The sequence below is a fragment of the Oryctolagus cuniculus genome, chromosome 11, assembly GCF_964237555.1.
Source record: "Oryctolagus cuniculus chromosome 11, mOryCun1.1, whole genome shotgun sequence".
NCBI classification, from domain to species: domain Eukaryota; kingdom Metazoa; phylum Chordata; class Mammalia; order Lagomorpha; family Leporidae; genus Oryctolagus; species Oryctolagus cuniculus.
Window position 1 is genome coordinate 5437019 of NC_091442.1, and position 19819 is coordinate 5456837.

The 19819-nt window shown below is 46.0% G+C and overlaps 2 long non-coding RNA genes across 3 annotated transcripts in view; one reads left to right on the plus strand and one right to left on the minus strand.

Annotated features, from left to right (window-relative positions):
• Nucleotides 1–4861: 4861 nt before the first annotated feature.
• LOC127489519 (uncharacterized) lies at nt 4862–7511 on the minus strand. The gene is made up of 2 exons (XR_011379818.1): nt 7464–7511; nt 4862–7339 (listed from the first exon to the last, which is right to left on the minus strand). It is a non-coding gene; the product is annotated as an uncharacterized lncRNA (long non-coding RNA).
• A 1445-nt stretch (nt 7512–8956) lies between these two features.
• The window catches only part of LOC138844268 (uncharacterized), a 46059-nt gene continuing 35196 nt past the window's right edge, over nt 8957–19819 (plus strand). For both annotated transcript variants that reach the window (XR_011379819.1, XR_011379820.1), the window contains exons 1-2: nt 8957–11595; nt 16476–18329. This is a non-coding gene — a long non-coding RNA (uncharacterized lncRNA). The remainder of the gene's footprint in view (nt 11596–16475; nt 18330–19819) is intronic.

Sequence of the window (19819 nt, forward strand, 5' to 3'; positions counted from 1 at the left end):
GCACAGGCTCTATTGTGTTTGCTTAACATTTGGGCTTCTGCCAGGTAATTTACCTATAAGCTATGCAGAGAAGAAAAAAAGAAACCATCCATCTAAAGTATTCAGATTTTGGCCTTAATTAAAATGCAGAATAAATATGTAAAGGCTAAAGAGCATGAATTATAGATACGGAGGTTTCTATATTAAAATCGGTTTTCATCTATGGAGGTGCTTGTGTGTTTATGGCAGGGAGAAGTGTGTGTACAAGTCCGCGGAAAGCAATATAATTATGGCTGTGTGTGCTTAGCAAGATGGGAAATGGATCTGTTGTGAGAGAATGAATCCTCATCTACCTTTCTCATTTCGCTGGCTCCGTGGATTTTTTTTCCCACCTTGATTCTATAAAGGGCTAATCCTGACCCCTTGTTATTTAAATTGCTTTACCAGGGCTAGAAAAGCTTCCTTCAGCCTCTTAAAAAACCCTTGCTCACCTGGTTCTAGGAGCAAAGCCTTTTCTGTTCATTACTTCTGCATGGAACGCGGCCGTGTTGGCTGTGGGGATTGGGCCGAGGCTGAATGACAGGTCTAGGGTCTTAACTGAGGTCATCCTCAGCTCATGGAATGCTGGAGGCTCTGGGCCTTCCCAGGCAGGGTGGGAAGGGAGAAGAACCAGGTGTTGGGGTTTGTGGGGGTCTGATGATGAGGGCTGCGATGGGTGAAGGGAAAGAATGCTGAGCTCTGGGATCGCCTCTGTGCCAAGTTCATAGCTGGGGTTTAAAAAGTCTTTCAGCTTTACCAACTGGTATTAATTAGAGGTTACATTAACACATTGTTTCAAAGCATAGTGTTGGGAAGAATCATACTGTGAATTCACTCACATGACTCAGGACCTTTGAACAAACTAATGAATTAAACGTGAGACTAGCAATCGTGCTAGAAGCAACATGGGTGAGGGAGAGTGGCTTTTTGTAACAGACAGAAAGCCAGCTTTTCTAGGAAGCACTGGAGGTCCAGAGAGATTTTGGTTTATAGAAAAGTGATGCTTAAATAAATAAATAAACCTCACCCCTCCAATGCACAAAGGGTGCACTTTCAGCCATGACATGGGGTCTGGATTCCTACTGGGTGACCTCTGGGGGCTGCAGCGAGAGCTGGGACTGGCTGGGGAGACCTGGGGTTGGAGGCGGATCGCTTGGTGAGAAGCAGCTCTGCTTGCTCTTGGTGCCTCAACAGATTCCTGCTGTGGTAGCGGCCGGGGCTGCTGACCTCCTGCTCTGGGTCACTTCCAGCAATGTTGCCATATTAGCCTCAAAGCGCCTGTTCTAGATACGGATTTGAGAATGGGTGAGGAGGGAAGACAGCATCCTCGAGACGGGAGAAAGCCCTGAGTGTATGAGAAACAATGATTTGATCAGCCCTTGTCTTGACTGTTGAGGAACAACTTACTACTTTATTCCTTTTAGTATTTTTGTTGTTGTTGTTCTTTTTGTTCTACTTAGTACCACCGGTTGAACTCTGTAATTAATACACAATTATTCTTAGGCGTTTAAAATTAACAGAAAAGTGATCTCTGTTAAATATAAAAGTGGGAATAAGAGAGGGAGGAGATACACAGGTCGGCACATGCTCACTTGGACTCACCTCCAATGGTAGAGCTAGAAATGTGCCAGGGGATTCCAACTCAGTCTTATCAAGGAGGCATGTACCAATGCCAGCGCACTTGTTAAAGTGATAAGTATAAGTACATAACTGATCAAAAAGATAGGGTAAGTGTCGAAGAGATTTCACAAATAAGACCAGTGTCTGCAAATAATGAAGGATAGAAATAAAAGGGAGAGAATGATCCTGCCGGGGAAGCAGGACACACAGCAGACTCATAGAATGGCAAATGCCCTAAACAGCACTCCAGCCTCAGAATCAACCCTTGGGGCATTCAGATCTGGCTAAAAGGTCCATGAGAGTCTCACAGGCATGGAAAGCCAAGACATGGTGGCAAAAACAACCTAAGTGAAAGATCTTGGTGAATAAGACCCCGGCAGAAAGAACAGGCCATCAAAGAAGGAGGCGCCTTCCTCTGAAGGGAGGAAGGAACTTCCACTGTGATATGTCCTTGACTAAACAAGTTCAGAGTTGGTGAACTCAAGGGGCTTCCATAGCCTCGACAACTCATGGCAAGAGTCTCGGGTGATTGCTGACGTCATAAATAAGAGTGCCAATTGTTAAATCAACAACGGGAGTCACTGGGCATATGCTCCCCATGTAGCATCTCTGTCCTTAATGTGTTTTACTGTGAGAGTTAAAGACAACACTACTAGTCGAACAGCACTCTATATCTGTGCGGTTGTGTGGATTCAGTCTGTTGAAATCTTTGCTTAGTGTAGACTAAGTTGATCTTCTGTATATAAAGATAATTGAAAATGAAACTCGATGAAGAGTGGGATGGGAGAGGGAGTGGGAGAGGGGAGGGCTGCGGGAGGGAGGGAGGTTGGTGGGGGGGAAGCCACAACAATGCAAAAGTTGCACTTTGTAAATTCACATTTATTAAATAAATAAAAAAAAAGCCCTTAGTATGTGATAGGGCTTTCCCTACATCGTGATTTTTGTTGCGGTTTCTTTCTAAGTTAGTGTTGAGGCCTCTCTGTTGAGAATGGCCAAAAGCTCAGAAAGCTGCTTCCCAGGGGAGCCTTGGCCAGGGGACGTGAGATGTGGGTGTGGGTGTCAGGGTGTCAGGTGGGACACACCGAGGAGGTGAAGCCAAAATGCAGGAAACAGGAGAGATGAATTGGAGATCCCAGAGAGGTCAGGAGTGGGACAGGAGACTCCACCCACTGGTGTGTGTTGAGGATGGGGAGGATCAGAGAGACCTGAGGGCTTAAGACTTTTGAATCCAGGGCATTAACCAAATAGGTTTCCTGTGGAGGGGTGTGTGTGTGTGTGTGTGTGTCCGTGTGTGGTGTGTATGTTATGGGGACAGGGAGAGAGCAAGCTGCTGGTTCACAGCCCAGATATCCATAATCCAGGCTGGACTGAAGTTGAGAGCTGGGAATTCAATGCAGGTTTCCCATGTGGTTGGTGACAGAAACCCAAGAACTTGAGCTGGAGCAGAGCTGGGACTTGAGCCCAGGGACTTGGAAATCTTAGCTGCTGCAGCAAACGCCCACCTTCGAGGGAGCTGTGTTTGAGGGTTAGAGCATGCTCTAGGTCATGCTGTATGCGAGGGGTCACTGTGGCCATCTGCACTGCGTGTGGGGTGCATCACTGGTGGCTCATCCTGCTGTCCTGCAGGGAGGTTGTCCCCAGGAGGCAGTTGTATCAGGCCAGGCTATGGATCAACTGTATCAGGACCCTGGGAGCAGACAGGGAACTAGAAATGTTGAGGATGTTTGAAGCCTGCCTCTAATATGAGACAGTTCAACTATAGTCAATATGGACACCAAAGCCGTGTAAAGTTGTAAGTATTCACAATGGACTATTTAAAAATATTTATTTCAGAGGTAAAGAGACAGTGCTCCCATCCCCTGGCTCACTCCCCAAATGCCTGCCCAGGTCTTGATTGGACCAGGGTGAAGCTGGGAGCCAGGGACTCCATCCAGGCCTCCCACGTAGGTGGCAAGGACCAATGTGTTTGAGCCATTACTTGCCTCCCAGGATGTACCCCAGCAAGAAGCTAGAATTGGGAATAGAATCAGGAACTGGAATAGGAATGGGGAGATGTCACAACCATAGTCACATGTTGTCCTGCTAGGCCGAATACCTGACCCCATGTGCGAGATTTCATGGTTGTCACATTGACAGAGTCTCCCCACACCTTGGATAGCCAGTAGCATCCCTGAAGCTATGAAGGTGTGTAGAGCTGGCATAGCCACCAGGCTGGAATCAACCAACTGTATTCCCCCGGCTGATTGCAGCTGGATGCCTGTTGTTGTGGATGGAGGCATCTGGGAACACAGCTGTGTGCATCACAGTCAGGACACCTCGTCTGAAGCTGTAGCTGTCGGGCTGTGTGGTCCCAGGAGCCAGGGGAAGTCACCCTGGTGCTTCACAGGAAGCATGTGCTGGCCCTTGTGCCACACAATTGGAAAAAGAAAATAAAATCCAAATTGTTTCTGAAAGAAGATATCTGGTCATGTTTTCACTGTAGAGTACCTACAATGTAAAGTTGAGGAGTGAAATGGAAATTTTAGATTCAGTGACTGTTTAGAGCCCTTGTCTCTTCTGTTGAGGAACAGTGTTTTTTTCTTCATAGTATTTGTTAAACTCTTTACTTAGTGTAGGGTTAACCTTATGGTCATTAAGTAAACTGAAAATAGATCTTTGTAAAAATTAAGAGTGGGAGTAGGAAAGGGAAGAGGAGGAAGGGTGGGAACAAGGGCTGGAGGGAGGGCAGGGTGGGAAGAATCACTGTTCCTAAATCTGTATACATGAAACACACGGAACTTGTGTAACCTAAGTAAAGTTAAAACAAACAAAAAAAGAAGGAAGATATCTGGAATCCTTAGCACTTGTAATCACAGATCTAGAGGGGCCCCTGGGCTCCCAGTGCTCCCGTGGACCATTATGCCTTCTAGTATGGCTAGATCAGGGTCCTGCCCATGGGACCACATCAAACACGGTGACTGGGTGCTATTTCAGCAGGCAAACTGACAAATGTGTTCCTTCTCTCCCGCTTCCTCTGTCCCCCGTCCCCTGCCCCCCACTTCTCTCCCTCTCTTGCTATTCGAAGCCATATAACAGAAATCATGGTGTGACAGACAAATTCTTTCCTCGTTATGCAAGGATAAAGGTCAGGCTGCTGACATCTTGTTTGCAACTGCAATACCCAGCTAACTGAAACGTGTCCACGACTCCCCAGTTACCAGGCTGACAAATATTTTGACAGATCTCGCAAACAGAACTGTTTTTATTGGCCTGCTCCGTTTGTCACGTAACCCCACCCTCCCCTTGCCTCTCCCACTCTGTGGCGGCTCTGCCTGGCCCATACTTTTAACGGTTGCGGCTGCGAGGACTGAGACATTTGAAAGCCCGCTGTCAGCTGTCCCTGTCATTCTTTCCCTTTCTTCCCAGGGAAAGCAGGGAGCGTCAGGAATCTCGCAGGGTAATTGCTGTATGTACAAATGCACAAGATGCCAGCCCACATGGGACACCCCGTAATTTTGCAGCAGCCGAAACAAACAACCATTTCTTGATTATGCCTCGCCTGAACTGTGCTTAGCGCATCTTAAACTTAAAAGCATTGAAAATCCCAGCCAGCAAACCGATTTCGACTGTCTGAGCAGCCCGCGCTCTCTCACTGCAGGCTTCATGATTGCAGAGCTTCGTGCTTCTTGTTTGCAGCTTAGAATGATGTGATCTTCTGAAACTCTTCCCCTCGGTTGAAGATTTTTTTTTTAAATCTGTAAAATGCAATCCCTGAAAATAATAACCTGTAGAAGCATGTGTGAAATATATTGCATCTTTAGCATCCAGAAGAAACTACAGTTTTGATAACTTTAATTGGGTCCCTGAAGCAAAATTATTCCTGGAATAACCAAGGCACATTTCTTAAAATATGGCAGAATTTGGCCTTAGGAAATTTCTTTTAATTCTAATACATCAAAATTACTGGCTGTTTACATAAGAACTGTTCTACAGAGGATTATCTATTTAAATGTAATTGTATACTGAGAAGGCATTGCGAATGGAGAACAGACTTAAAATTCAGACACAACATTTAGAGGTCATTCAAGTTCTATGGACATTTACTTATTTAGTATTTGTGATTGTTTTTCCGCCTTCGTACTCCTCTTATTCTTGGGTGATCTTGGGACTTTGAGAGTTTGGAAGGGCTTCACAGATGGGAGGTTTGTGGTTAAGTTTGCTTCTTCAGCTGTGGCCAGTGGGAACAGAGAACATGTGGAAGAGGTGGATTTGCCACCACAAATCATATGATCCTGAACTTGGAGCAGTCAGTTGGTGCAGGGATGGAGTGACTGGAATGAGGGGAAGGGGTGAGGGGGGGAGGCAGATCTGTTCCCTTGGTAGATAGAGAACTGTGGTCCCATCCCACCCAAGTCCTGTGAAGCACCCCAGGGAAGTCCCCAGTAGGGAAACTCAGCCTGGAAAGTCTCTTGATGAGTCTCTCGCCATTTCTCTCTGCACTTGATTAGCTTAGCTGATGGGTGGCTTGAGACCGGCCTGTGGGGGAGCCGGTGACAGCCGATTGGAAGATTTGAAGGCTCCAGGAGCAGCCCTGTGCCCGCCTCATCGTGTCTCCTGTCTGGCTGGCAGTGACTGAAAGCCCACACTGTTGCTGTGTGAACTTAAGGAGGTTGTTAGGGTTGAACAGCAATTGGTTCCCTGAACTCACAGACGCATTCAAACCCCAAAGCCTTCTGTCAATGGTTGATGGATTGAGGGTGGAGACATGATCTAATTATGGTGTCTGGCAGGGGAGGGGGGTGCTGGTGTGAGGTCCTTAGGTCCCTGGGGTCTGCCCTGTTATTGGAGGACTGGCTGTGTATGCCGAGTTCAACTGAACTTCTCCCTCTGCCTCCTGGCTTGCTGCAGGATTGTTCCTGCACAGGTTCCCTCGCTCCTGGCAGCTGCCGGACTATTGGGGCCATCCAATCTTGAACTGTGAACCTCCAAAGCCTTAGCCAAAATAGGAGATCCTCTCGGGTATTATAAATCAGGTGGTGAAAAGCTGACTGAAACAGAGGGGTGCATGCCATTTGTGCATTCCCATCTTTGCATCATCCAGTACTCTGATGGTACTTGGTTTAATTTGAGGGGATTCTTTTTTTGGTGTTGGGTGCAGAGAACAATCCTAGGCACCTGCCTCTGATATGGGCACTGAGGGCCCAGGCCCTCTTCTGCTGCCCCAAGATAGCCACGCTGTGCCTGAAGCTGGGCTCGTGCAGTGGTTCTCAAGTGGGGGGGGGGCAGCTGTATCTCCTGGGGACCTTTGCCAATGTCTGCAGACACATTTTGGTTGTCACTCTTGATGTGTGTGTGCCCCCCCAGCGGGTGGAGGCCAGGGATGCTATAATCCACAGGACACCTCCACAGTAGAGAATTATCAGCCTCAGTTGTCAGTAGTTCTGGGGTATCTGGATTTCTGAGTCTGTCAGGCAAGGAACGGGCCACCTGGGAAGCCCTTCCTTCCAGCTTCAGCAGTAGCAGTGGCTACGGGGTGGTGTCAAAGCCTTTTGGTTGCAGGGTAGGATTAAAATAATCAGAATAAAGAAACTTTCTGGACTGCTGACTATATACAGTGGTTAGGTGATGGATTCTGCACCCAGAATTGAGTGTGAGTTGCAGCTCCAGCAGCTATTACAGTGGCCAGATCTCTTACTGTCTCTGTGCCTCAGTTTCCTGATCTCTAAAAGAGAAAATAATAGCATGAAGATTAAACAGATTGTTTGTCGAGATCTTAGGAAAACACCTGTAACATAACATGCACTACACCAGTGTCAGGTAAAGTGTGAGCTTCGTGCTCTGCTTACCACTTCACTTGGAGTCTCACATTTAATCCATGCCAACACTGCAGAACTGTGGTGGGGAGGGAGTGTCTTTTAATCCCATTCTGCAGATGGAAACACTGACGCCTGGAGAGGTTAGGTGTCTTGCCTGATATCACACAGTAGCCAGCAGAGCCGAGAACCAACCCAGATCTGCAGTCAGAGACAGAGCAACGTTCTTTAATCTGTGGATGCCCGCAGGCTGATTCACGGTTCAGTGAGGCCCTCTCAGAGTCTGGAAGTGGCAAGCCACCTGCAAAATCACTGGACGCACAGGTACCTGTGCACAGAGCGGGGCTGGCTAAATGGTTCAGATTGATGGCTGGAGCTGAGTTCGGGATTTCCTTTCCAGCTGGGTCCAGCACCTGCCGACAGAGAACAGCTCAGAGGGAGCTGGTCTCCAGCTATAGTCTCATGATAGAGACCTCTTGAAGCTGAGCAGAGATCCCATTAGTGCCTTGTCCATCCCCTGGCCTTGGTCTGGAATAGAATATTGGTGCCTAGTGTTGTGTCCCCACCAGGGACGATCTGGACAGGTTCTGTGCTCCAGGTTCTCTTTCCCCTGACCTCTGTATCCAAAACAGTCCTAGATCTGTCTTGAGCAATCCATATGTCATTTCCAACCTATTAACAGCTCTCAGCTTTGCTTATGTGCATGGAGGAGAAGTGCAATGCTCTGTCATTAACACACATTCACAAGTGGTGATGGCAGCCCAGGGAGGGTTCGAGCTCCCTCCAGTTTAGATTCAAATGTTGTATGTGTGTGGTGGAGAGCAGGTGCCTTCTCCACTTTGTCTGTGCTTGGTTTCTTCTTTGAACACACACACACACACACACACACACACACACTGATGTTCTCCCCTCACGCTGGGCTGGATAACTAACAAAGATTTTTTTTTCCTGGAAATTTTACTTCCAGCCAGACACACCTGTATTTCAAAATTGTACAAAGCCCTGTATATTTGATATTGTGTGGGCTCTCAGTGGGTTTCAAAGATGGATTACATTTACTGGCTAGGTTGCCGATAGAACATAAAATATGAATGAAATTGTAGTCTCATGGTGGGTCCTGGGGGTGAGACTCCATTACAGGCAGCACCACTCTCTCTGGGTGGGTGAGGAATAGCCCCTCCCCCAGTGTTTTGCTGCTTTTGTTTTAGATCAGTCCTGGAAAAAGCAAGAGAATTGTAATTTTGGTGGAAAGTAAAAACTCGAGAATTCCAGGAGACCTAAGATTTGGTGGAAAAGTAGCAATGAAAAGAGGTGGATGGGATGGAACCAAAATACCTCTTGGTAAGGCTGTGTGTTTGGGATTAGTGCACCAAATGTAAGCCAGGATTTCCAAGCATCTCAGCTTCTCATTTGCCACAGGGAGCTGAGGCCACAGGAAAGTGGGGGCCACGGTGCCTCTGGCAGTTCTAAGACTGCAACCTGGGAGGCATTCTCAGAGTGTCCATAAACAACCTGCACCTTGACTTGTGGGCTTTACCTCCCAAACAGACCTTGAACCTCTTGGTTTGTATCCTGTAGGCCAGGCTGGCCTCTCCTTCCACTCTGCAGTGGCTTTCCAATGGGCAGCTGTGCCCATCTGGTCCATCCTGGTGCACTCTGGTCTGCCACCTTAGTGGTCTCTTCCCAGGAGAATCTGACTAGCTCCCTGTCAGCCCAGCATTCCTCACGTGCCCACCACATCCACCCTTCTGCTCCAGCTATCTCCTGTGGGGCCGTGACGCCCACCCACTGCCAAATGTTCCCCCCATCTAGGGTCCCAGTCCTCTTGCACTCCCTCTGACTACCACCTAAGAGGACATTTAGAAAGCAGCACAATCAGGCATTCATGCAACACATACCTGCTGAGTGCCTACTATGTGCTAAGCACTGTTTTAGAACAAAAGCGTGACAAAGTTCTTTCTCTCTTGGACCTTATGGTTCTTGGAAAGGGGGGCAAATAGGCATGGAAGGTAATTCAGGCAAGGGGTGCAGAGTGAGTGGCAGGAAGTAAGGAGGGGTGGGGTGAGGCAGGGCGACTTCAGGGGTCCCAGAGGTCCTCTCCGAGCAAGCAACTTTTCAGCAAACTCTGAATGAGCTGAAGCAGCCCTGGGAGTCCCAAGCCTCTCGGAAAACTCTCTGGCTGGGTCTGCTTTGTGCTGTCATCATGCTCACAGGACCATGTACCCCACCAGGTCACTGATCATAGTTGGGATTCTTACACATATTTGTGCAGTTTGGGTAATCCACATTTTTTTTCCTGAGTAGATTTATTGTTTCCCAAAGGCATGGGCTGTCATCTCCTCTGCACATTGTTGTATCCTCAGCTCTCTAACTGGTGGGTAGAACAGGTCTCATAAAAGCTGTGGAGTGAGTGAAGTGCCCTAGAAGCAAGCCCCAAATCCTGGCGACTATACCACCTGTCCTGCTCACTGGGAGGCGAGTTCCCTGAGGTTGTCAGACCTCCCAGAGTGGACAGCTTTCCCCCCATTCTGTAGCTGGTGTCATTCCATCCCTCGCTGCGCGAGGGAGGAGGGGACTTTGAAGGAGGAGGAACGACAGACCAGCCCATGGGTGGGCTTTATTACTTGTCCAGGAGGTAGATATTGGAAAATCAGCAACGTGATTTCTTATTACGGAATCGGTTGAGGTTGAAATATACTCATCACCTTCAGACAGGAAGGGAGTACTCCACACTGAATCACCGCCCACTCTCCAATCTGTCTCTGTCAGAAACCAAGCAGCCAGACGTGAATATGACAGACAGGGTACTTTTCAGAGGCTTTAGGGGAAACCCATATTGCCCATTAATACAGGCAATGATAAATATTACATGGGTTGCATCAGTGAGATCAGACAGGGAGGCCTGAACCCTGAGACGCTGAGACGCTTTCACTTGAATAAACTGAGAAAACAGGCACTCGTTACCTGCTGGAGGGATTTTGTTATGTGAGAGAGTCCAGGATGAAGAGAGGGAGAAGAGGCGCAGCTCACTCTCTCATCACATGCTCCGAGACGACACCTATATTTTGAGAAGCGTTGGTAACATTTCAGAGCAATTACCATAAGTAGAACATCTACTGGGTCTGATACATTTACCTGTGACATTACACTGAGTGAAGCTGCTGGAAGTGGGAGGATTATGCCTCATTCCAGATGCATTTTGGCACTCAAGATAAAAAGCAGCCGGGCTGCTGGTTTAAAAAAGAGAGTGAGAGCAGTAGGGGGCGTACAGAAGCCCAGAAGCTTCCTGGACACCTTTCTAGGGCTTTGCTAAGCTCCCTGTGCTCCTGCCTGCTGAGCTCAGGGCCTTGAATCCTTGCTTTCAGTGGGCCATCCCAGCCTGGACACGGACTAGTTAGAAACCGGTGAGAACCACGTATAGGCCAGAAGAGAGGCCCGGGAAGAAACCAGGATCTCATTTAGAGAGGATGTAGCTTTTACCAGAGTGGTAAATTCGTAGTGGAGAGCGGGCTGGACAAGCAGAGAGGAGGGAATCCCTTTTCCAGGTGAGGCTACCATGGCAGGTGCATGCCCTGGCCCGACTGCTACTTCTGTTCTTTTCCCCACTTTTCTCTCCTTCCTCTCTTCAACCTGTTTAAACCTTCTGTGTCCTTCACAGATTCAGCTCAGCTCTTCCCACTCTGAAGGAACAAGGTTGGCACGCTGTGGCCTTGGGCCTAACCCTCATTAGTTGCTGTTTTTGTAAATGAAGTTTCCTTGTCACGCAGCCATGTCTGTCTGTTCAGCTTTTGTCTATGGCTGCTTTTGTGCTACAACAGCAGGGCTGGGCAGATTCGTGCCCCAGCTGCGGAGTGGTCACAGATGCCCCGTGATGATAAACACGTGAACTCTCCGGTCTTTGACGGAAAATGTAAGCTGAGCTTGGTATAGAGTGATTAGCAGTCTGTGTTAGTAGTGCAGTGTGCTACTAGTCGTCTGTGAGCTCACAAAGGCTTCGAGTCAAATCTAGCTATGCCATCAACAAAGTGGGCAAATCATTGAATCCTTCTGAGCTTCGTCTCCCTTACCTGCTGAATGAGGATAATAATAATTCCTACCGCATTGGGCTATGATCATCGAGTACGATTGTGTATTTATAGTCACTCAGCAGAAAGCTTGACATATGGTGAGCAATAACAAATGCTAGTTATTATTTTATTTTACTTTGCAACACTGTCCTCAGTTTGTTGGTGGAGGTTTTCTGCAGATTCTGGAGGAGCTGTCGCATTGGTTTCTCATCTGACTGACAATTCTGTCCCGTGGAGGAAAATTATCGCCTGACGATTTAGGAAACGGTGTCAAACCAACTCTGAATCGATCGCTTCAATGAACGCTAAAAGGATTACCAGGCTGGTTGTTTTTTTTTTTTTTTTTTGCCTTTTCTCTTCATTTTTCCTGAAACACAAGACAAAAAAAAAAGTCTCTCAGCTCTGAGGTTGGGTTGTGTCAGACTCCTATGGTGTGTTAGCAGAAAAATCTGCAAAGCTTCCCAGGAGAGGAGGGGGTTGGTGGTGGCGAGGGGGGGTGGAGGGCGTGGTCTTGCTAGGAGCTGTATGAGACTTTGTCTAAAGGGCGTCACCGTCTGTTGCTTAGTCCTCATCAAACAGGGTCTCAGGAACTTATATAGCAGCAGAAAGAAACACAAAATCTCTTTAGGGCAGTGACCGCTCCCAGAGTCCACTCCACACAGTGACTGACCCTTAAAGCTTCTGCTCTGTTCCCTGGACATTTGCTTACTCCCTCTCTCAGTTCCAGCTCCTGACATAAAGGACAAGTCATAGGAGTAGCTACTGTGTAGGTTGGGATGAGGATAAAATGAGAGGATAAATGCAGAGCTTTGTGACCCAGACGTTTCTGCTGAGGAAGCCTAGGAACAGGAGAGGTCGTGCCTGCAGGCAACGAGGAGAGTATCTTCCTGTGTGAAATTATTTTCTTCAATCAAACTTGCAAGTGTTTTTGGCAAATCATGACACCCACAAAGTCAAGCCTGCAAAAATCAGTCTCCCCACCCTTGCTTCTCAAGACTACCACACTCCCTCCTTCCTTCTCTCTCTCTCTTTTAAAAAAGATTTTTTTTTTTTTTACTTTAGGAAGGCAGAGATAACAGAGAGAAGGAGAGAGAGACAGAGCGATCTTCTGTCCACTGGCTCACTCCCCAAATGGCCACAACAGCTGGAGCTGGGCCAGGCCAAATCTAGGAGCCTCTTCTGGGTCTCCCACCTGGGTACAGGAGCTCACGTACTTGGGCCATCCCCTGCTGCCCTCCCAGGTGCATCAACAGGGAGTGGATCTGAAGTGAAGATGCCGGGACTCATACCGCACGGATATGGGATGCCGACACTGCAGCTGGAGGCTTTGCCTGCTACACCACAGTGCCGGCCCCTCCTTTTCTTCTTGTTGCTCCTCATCCTTAGCAATGCACATGCCTGCAGGAACAGGAGGCAGTGGGCAGTGGTCAGAGGGTGTGAGGAGTGCGGCATTTTTATGATGCTCAGAGCTACGCAGGCCGACAGTGCTATTTCTCACACTTGGAGGAATCTGAAGGGAATGGTACTCTTCTTATGAAAGTTGTTCATTCTTGATTATTTTCTAAAGCACTCCATATAGTACAAGCTACTGGGGGAATGGTGAGTGTCAAGGTCACTTTGGTTTTCAGAAATCCTGTGTTGATGAAATCAATGATTTTTTTTTTAATTTTTATTTTTTATTATTTTTTTATTTTTGACAGGCAGAGTGGACAGTGAGAAAGACAGAGAGAAAGGTCTTACTTTGCCGTTGGTTCACCCTCCAATGGCCGCTGCGGCCTGCACACTGCGGCCGGTGCATCGTGTTGATCTGAAGCCAGGAGCCAGGTGCTGTTTCTCCTGGTCTCCCATGCGGGTGCAGGGCCCAAGTACTTGGGCCATCCTCCACTGCACTCCCAGGCCACAGCAGAGAGCTGGCCTGGAAGAGGGGCAACTGGGACAGAATCCGGCGCCCCTACCGGGACTAGAACCCAGTGTGCCCGTGCTGCAAGGCGGATTAGCCTAGTGAGCCGCGGTGCCGGCTTGCCTCATTCTTAACATCTGGCTCCTTCTTCATCATCAGAGTGATTGTATCCACCAAGCTCACTGTTATGTTTGGAAAGGTGCTTGTCTGTGATTCATGCCTTTCCTTGTCTTTTGAAAGAAAAATACGGGGTTATTTGGTAGGTGATCCCTGTGCCACAGACAAAGGCTGGGCTGGGGGCATCTCTTAGTGTGTTGCTTCCCCTCAGATTTTGAGTACTGTGGAGACTGACTTGCTCCAGGACTGCCCAGAGTCACGTGTCCTGAAACATGTTAAAGGGAGACATTATTCTCACCAGGTGCTCCAGCAAAGATAGATCCTAGGTGAAGCAAATTTCAGGAGTGTGACTTACTCTGCCCTTTCTCTGAGGTTCTTGATAAAGTTTATTGAAGGCCTTAAGAGACCCACTTCCACAACTCAGCATATGTTACAGTCATGATCGTGGACTCAATTTTATGATTCCCTTTCTGTCTGAGACAGTAATATTAAGGGTTGTTCCATGTTTTTGCACAGGGCCAGAGAGTACATCACGCAGGCTTTCTTGGCCAAGCAATGCCTGCTGCGGCAACAGAACCCTGCCGTTAAACTAGGAAAGTAGCCGTAGTTACTGTGTAAATCAATAGATGTGAACATTTTCAGTGAAGTTCATTTACAAAACCAATTGATAGACTGGCTTTGGCTCATGGGCCACCATTCACCAACCCCGAATTTAGGGGGAAGAGAGCACAGGCTGAGAAGTCTCTACTTTCTGGATTTGACTCTGCTGGGTCACCTTGGGTAATTTGAGTAACTTCTCCAGGCACTGGTTTCCTCACCTGAAAAGTGGGAGTGAAAAGAGTAAAATATAACTCATAGTTGTTGTGTGTGTTAAGTGATCAATGCAGGTAAAGCACTATTAGCATTCCTAACATACAAGGAGAGCATATGCTTTTGTCATAACAACCATATTGTGTATTGAGTTCTCAAGACAAATCTATGAGGACATGGAGGACACACTTACCTCATTCTCAAACGAGGAAGAGTTGGAGCTAATTTCTTTAAATATTTATTTATTTATTTATTTAAAAGGCAGAGTTACAGAGAGGCAGAGAGAGAGAGAGAGAGAGAGAGAGAGAGGGAGACAGAGAGAGAAAGTCTTCCATCCACTGGTTCACTCCCCAAATGGCTGTAACCAGGAGCCAGGTGCTTCTTCCAGGTCTCCCACGCGGGTGCAGGGGCCCAAGCACTTGGGCCATCTTCTACCGCTTTCCCAGGCCATAGCAGAGAGCTGGATCAGAAGTGGAGCAGCTGGAACTCTAACTGGTGCCCATAAGGGATGCTGGTGCTGCAGGCAGCAGTTTTCTCATTACACCACAGCACTGGCCCCACTAATTGTTTTTATTAGAAGATCTCTGTGTTCTTGCTAAGCAGAGAGCAGTGTTCATTTACAAAGGATGGTGAAAAGGGAAGGAAGGAGCATCTATGAATTGTTTACTTACAAAATTTCCTCATTTGTGTTTCCAACACTTACTGAACACTCTCGCTTCAGGGTGTGGGACTGGTTTCAGACCAAGGGTCAGAACAAGGGTGGAGCTACAGAAGAGCAAACCTCTTTCATTTTGGGTATTATGCTCGGCAAGCAAGCATTTCTGTAATGTGCAAATATGCTGGACTTTGTCCTGTGCTGGGGCCTTGACATCCTTTGGTTTCTGTCTCCAAAGGGCAGGACATTTTGTTTATGATAGAAAAGTCCTGCACCAGTGCTGCTGGCTTTGTGGGGCAGAGACGTTAAACTGCCGCCTGCGATGCTGGCATCCCACCTGAGTGTAGTTCGAGTCCTAGTTGCTCTCCTTTCAATCCAGCTCCCTGCTACTGTGCCTGGGAAAGAAGTGGAAGATGGCCCAAGTACTCGGGCCCCTGCCACCCACGTGGAAGACCTGAATGGGGTTACAGTCTCTGGGTTTCAGCCTGGCCCAGTGTCAGCTTTTGAAGCCATTTGGGGAGTGAACCAGCAGTTAGAAGTTCTCTCACTCTGTCTCTCTCCCTCTCTCTGTAACTCTGTCATTCAAATAAATAAATAAATCTCTTAAAGGAAGAAATACCCTTCACTTAGTCAAGAAATGTCCTTCACTCTAGCTACATTTGGGAAGGGGTTATTGTCTAATTAATCAGTCATCTGTAAAACACAGTAGGGAAAGATGGCTAAGAGCTTTGGAGTCTGACACACTCTGGTTCAAACCCCACCTCTATTACTTCCTCATGATGTAAATTACTTAAGCCACTTTACCTTGCTCTTCTCATCTGTAAAATGGGAACTACAATGTCTGGTAATGGTGGGAATTAGGTACAATGGATAATAAGTTACAGTGCTTTCCCAGCGACTGCCACACAATAAACATTCAAAAACAGTAGCTTATAAAGTGGTCTTGGGGTAAAAAGGCAAAAGTTATCAAAAGCCTACAATAGTACATTGAAGACCTTGGAAATAATGGCTTCCCAAAGCTAGGCTTGATCTGAACGGTTGTATGGTTCAGTTCCTGTTCTCAACAGAGAGATGTCTAAGCACACCAGGACAAGTGAAAAGATCAAGCCCAACATTTCAAGGAGACTCTTTCATCAGTTTCACATCACCGTTTGCTAGTGTTTTAAAACTTTGACATTTGCTTCAAACCCTGACATCTGAGATCCCCACTGGTCATCATTGGGCAACTTCAGCACTTTGGACAGGTCATACTGTAGCGGAGATTCCATGAATGTTTGGTACATAGAGAAAAGGTGCTTTGGCCAAAGTGAAATCTTGTGCATTTTAAGTTTATTTACTCCCTTCTGTTTCTTGCCCAACTTGTTAATAACTTCACTATCAAAAATTTTTAGGCAGTAATTTAGAAATCCTTTAGGCATCTCTTCTCTGTGCATCTATTGCTAATTACTTTATCTTGTTCTTTCCTTTGAATTAATTTTAAGCCCTATTCTTGACAGTTGTTGGGCTTCATGATTCCACTCTGCTGGAGAGCTCCTGGGATGAGTGGAAGTAATAAGTCTGAAGCTACTGCAGATAATCTACAAGACAGAAAACCTAATTATAGGTAATTACAAGTCACCCCAAGACTCTTTAGGAAGTAGCTTGGCTTGCCCTATGGCCATAAACAACTGAATCTGAATAAAAATTAATTTGAAATATCTTGACTACTGATTTGTATAATTACGTACACATTTCCCAGGACTCTCTTACTGCCACACACCCAGCTTCCGGATCCTTAGCTACAAGAGTTGCAGAGGTCAGAGTGTATTTTGCAAGTAATGGGCACCTTGGTCCAAACTATACAGGGATTACCTCCATGCTATTCTCCTGGCATTGCGATTCATCAGGGCTTCATTGTAGTAAATGGAATGAAACTTAAGCAGTAACTCACTACTCACCCTCATTTCTGTTTTTTGCCATCCACAGCTTTTCTTTATGATGAAAATACCTCTCCCACACATTGAAAAACTTCCAAAAATTGCAAAAAAATAACTTTTATTTCATTACTTAGAGATGATCATGATTAACTTTCCAGGGAATATCTTTTGGTTGGTTGGTCTCTGTGTATTTTATTCTGTCTCCCACTCTACTTAGAAACACAAAACGACTTCATGTGTTCTGCACAGTAATGATGTATTTATCGTGTAACAATCTCCCCGTCATCAACAAATATAGAACTTTATCATCATTTAAAATGGCTGCAGAGTAATATCCCATAAAATGTGTATTGACCCTTCTATCGTTGTTTCAGAATCGTCTCATCCCCACTTCTCTAAGTCCAGCCGCTGCTGTGATGGTCACTTACATGGAGGCTGCCACCAGCTTTGGGCAGAGACAATTTAATGGGAAAATAATCATCATTCTAGCAAATTGTGCTGGAACAATTGGATATTCATGTGCAAAAAGTGGACCTCAATCCTCACCTCATTCCAGACACAAGACTGAAGTGAAATGGATTATAGATCTAGACATGTGATATGAAATACCCAATTTCTTGAAAAAATAGGAGAAAATCTTTTTGACCTTGGGTTAGGCAAAGATGTATTAGATAGGACAAAGGATTATGACTCATAAAATAAATAATTGATAAGTTAGACATGGTCAAAATTAAACAGTTTTCCTCTTCAAAAGACACCATTGAAAGTTGAAAAGTTAAGCCACAAGGAGAAAATATTTCTAAAACATGTATCTGATAAAGATCTTGTTTCCTGAGTGTATAAAGAACACACTCAACAAAAGGAGACATTTCACTAAAAATATTGGCAAAGTGTTTGAATAGTCATTTCACCAAAAAATATACATGCATGGCACGTAAGTACATAAAATATGTTAAACCTTATTTGCCATTAGGTAAAGGCAAATTAAAACCACAGGAAGATTCCACTCCACATACACTAGACTGGCTAAAATTGAAAAGACTAACAGTACCAAATATTAACAAGGATGGGAATATAAGGTGCTGTTTTTCAACATTTCTCACAAGTCTAACGGCACTCATTACGTGACAAAGAAATCCCACTCCTTGGCATTTTTTGTAAGAAATAAAAAATATATGTTCACACAAAGATTTGTATTCAAATACTCACAGAAGTTTTATTCATAATAGCACCAGGCTGGAAATAATCCAGATGTCATGGATAAGCAACTTACCCTGTTTCCGTACCAGGAGATGCTAACAGCAATAAAAAATGGCTGACCAAACAATGCCTACTACAAACACGGATGAACCTCGAAGTCATTTTAGAGGCAGAATAAGCCAGACACAGAGACTCCATGCTGTATTATTCCATCTAGGAAAAAGTCTCTAAAAGGTAAGACCACACTGACAGAAAGTGGATCAGTGGCTGGCAGGATGAGGCATGGGGGAGGAGACTGAGTGTCAAAGGCCCTGAGGGGCTTTCCTAGGGTGACAAAGCTTTCTGTACCATGGTTTTGTTAGTGCCTGTACAAATCTGTCAAAACTCATTACAGTGTACACTTAAGTGCATTGAGTGTGACTTAAACCCCAGTGAAGGAGACAACAATAATTATTTTTAGTATTTGTTTTGTTTTGGAGATGAAAGGATGTGCAGTGGCTGCTTGTCTCGTGACATGATTCGCTGGAGTCTGCAGATTCGGGATCCCAGAATCCTCTAGCAGGCATTTCTTAAGCTGCGGCACTTCAGTAATTGCATCCAGAATCCAGTCACACACTGCGGTCACATTGGTGGTTCTCTTTCTGCAGGCTCATCAGGGGCTCTTGTCTTGCCAGAAGCCTTGAGAATCTGCTGTCTGCATGACTAGACGGGAGTGCTAAGCTCCGCAGTGAGGAGGTCTACACTGCAGTCTCTGATCTGGGGTCCTGTCTAACCTGATTCAGGAAGGATTCCAGGGAATCCTCCCTCCACTCACTTCAGTACAGCCAATACCCTAAATACTGTTCAAATGGCCCTTTCTTTTGGCCCTCTTTTCTCATCACTCCTCCTTCTCCCCACCATACCTCCTTTGAGGATTTCACTCCATTTTCTTATCATCGTCAGTCACCAGCCTCTATGTAAAATATTCAGAGACTCGTACCTAAGTAACGAATTTTGAGATCGTTAGCTCTCTTGAACTGGGACCTTATTTCCCCCTTTCAATTCCCCCTTCAATTTACCTTTTGCATAGCTTGATACACATCAGTGGCACTAAATAAATAAGCCATAATTAATACATATTTGGCTCTTGTACTGTTTATTTTCCTCTTCTGAGACTCAGAATAAGCAGTTCACGACTTGAATACTTAACTACTAGATGAAATACTAAAGGGACCCTTTTGTGTCCATTTTCCCCTGGTCTTATTGAATATGAATTTTCTAAACTAGAGGAATGGCATTGTCCCAGACTCCCTCAATTTGGAGCCTTAATAAATTGATGATTAAAATGAATATACTTGTAGATGTGGTGGTTCTTTGAACAAATCACAAATGCACACTTAAAGGAAAAAGAGGAATATTAATTTGCCTGTACAAAGTATTCCCAACCATCAGTGGCATGTTGTACATGCATACCAAGAATCTGAGAGAGCCAGACCAGGGAGAACCCTCGTCAACATGGTGTCTGAAGTCGCTGACACATGTCACCGGACAAGGGTAAAGTGTGAGGAGATACGTTTAGCATGCAAACTTCTCTGGAATAATGTCTGGGGAAGCCTTAGGAAGCAGCCCTTGTGTTATCTTCTTTTTTATTTTTTTAAAATTTTATGTATTTGAAAGGCGGGGCAGGGTTGGGGGAAGAAGAGCGATTCTCCATCTGTGGGTTCACTCTCCAAAACTCCATAAAG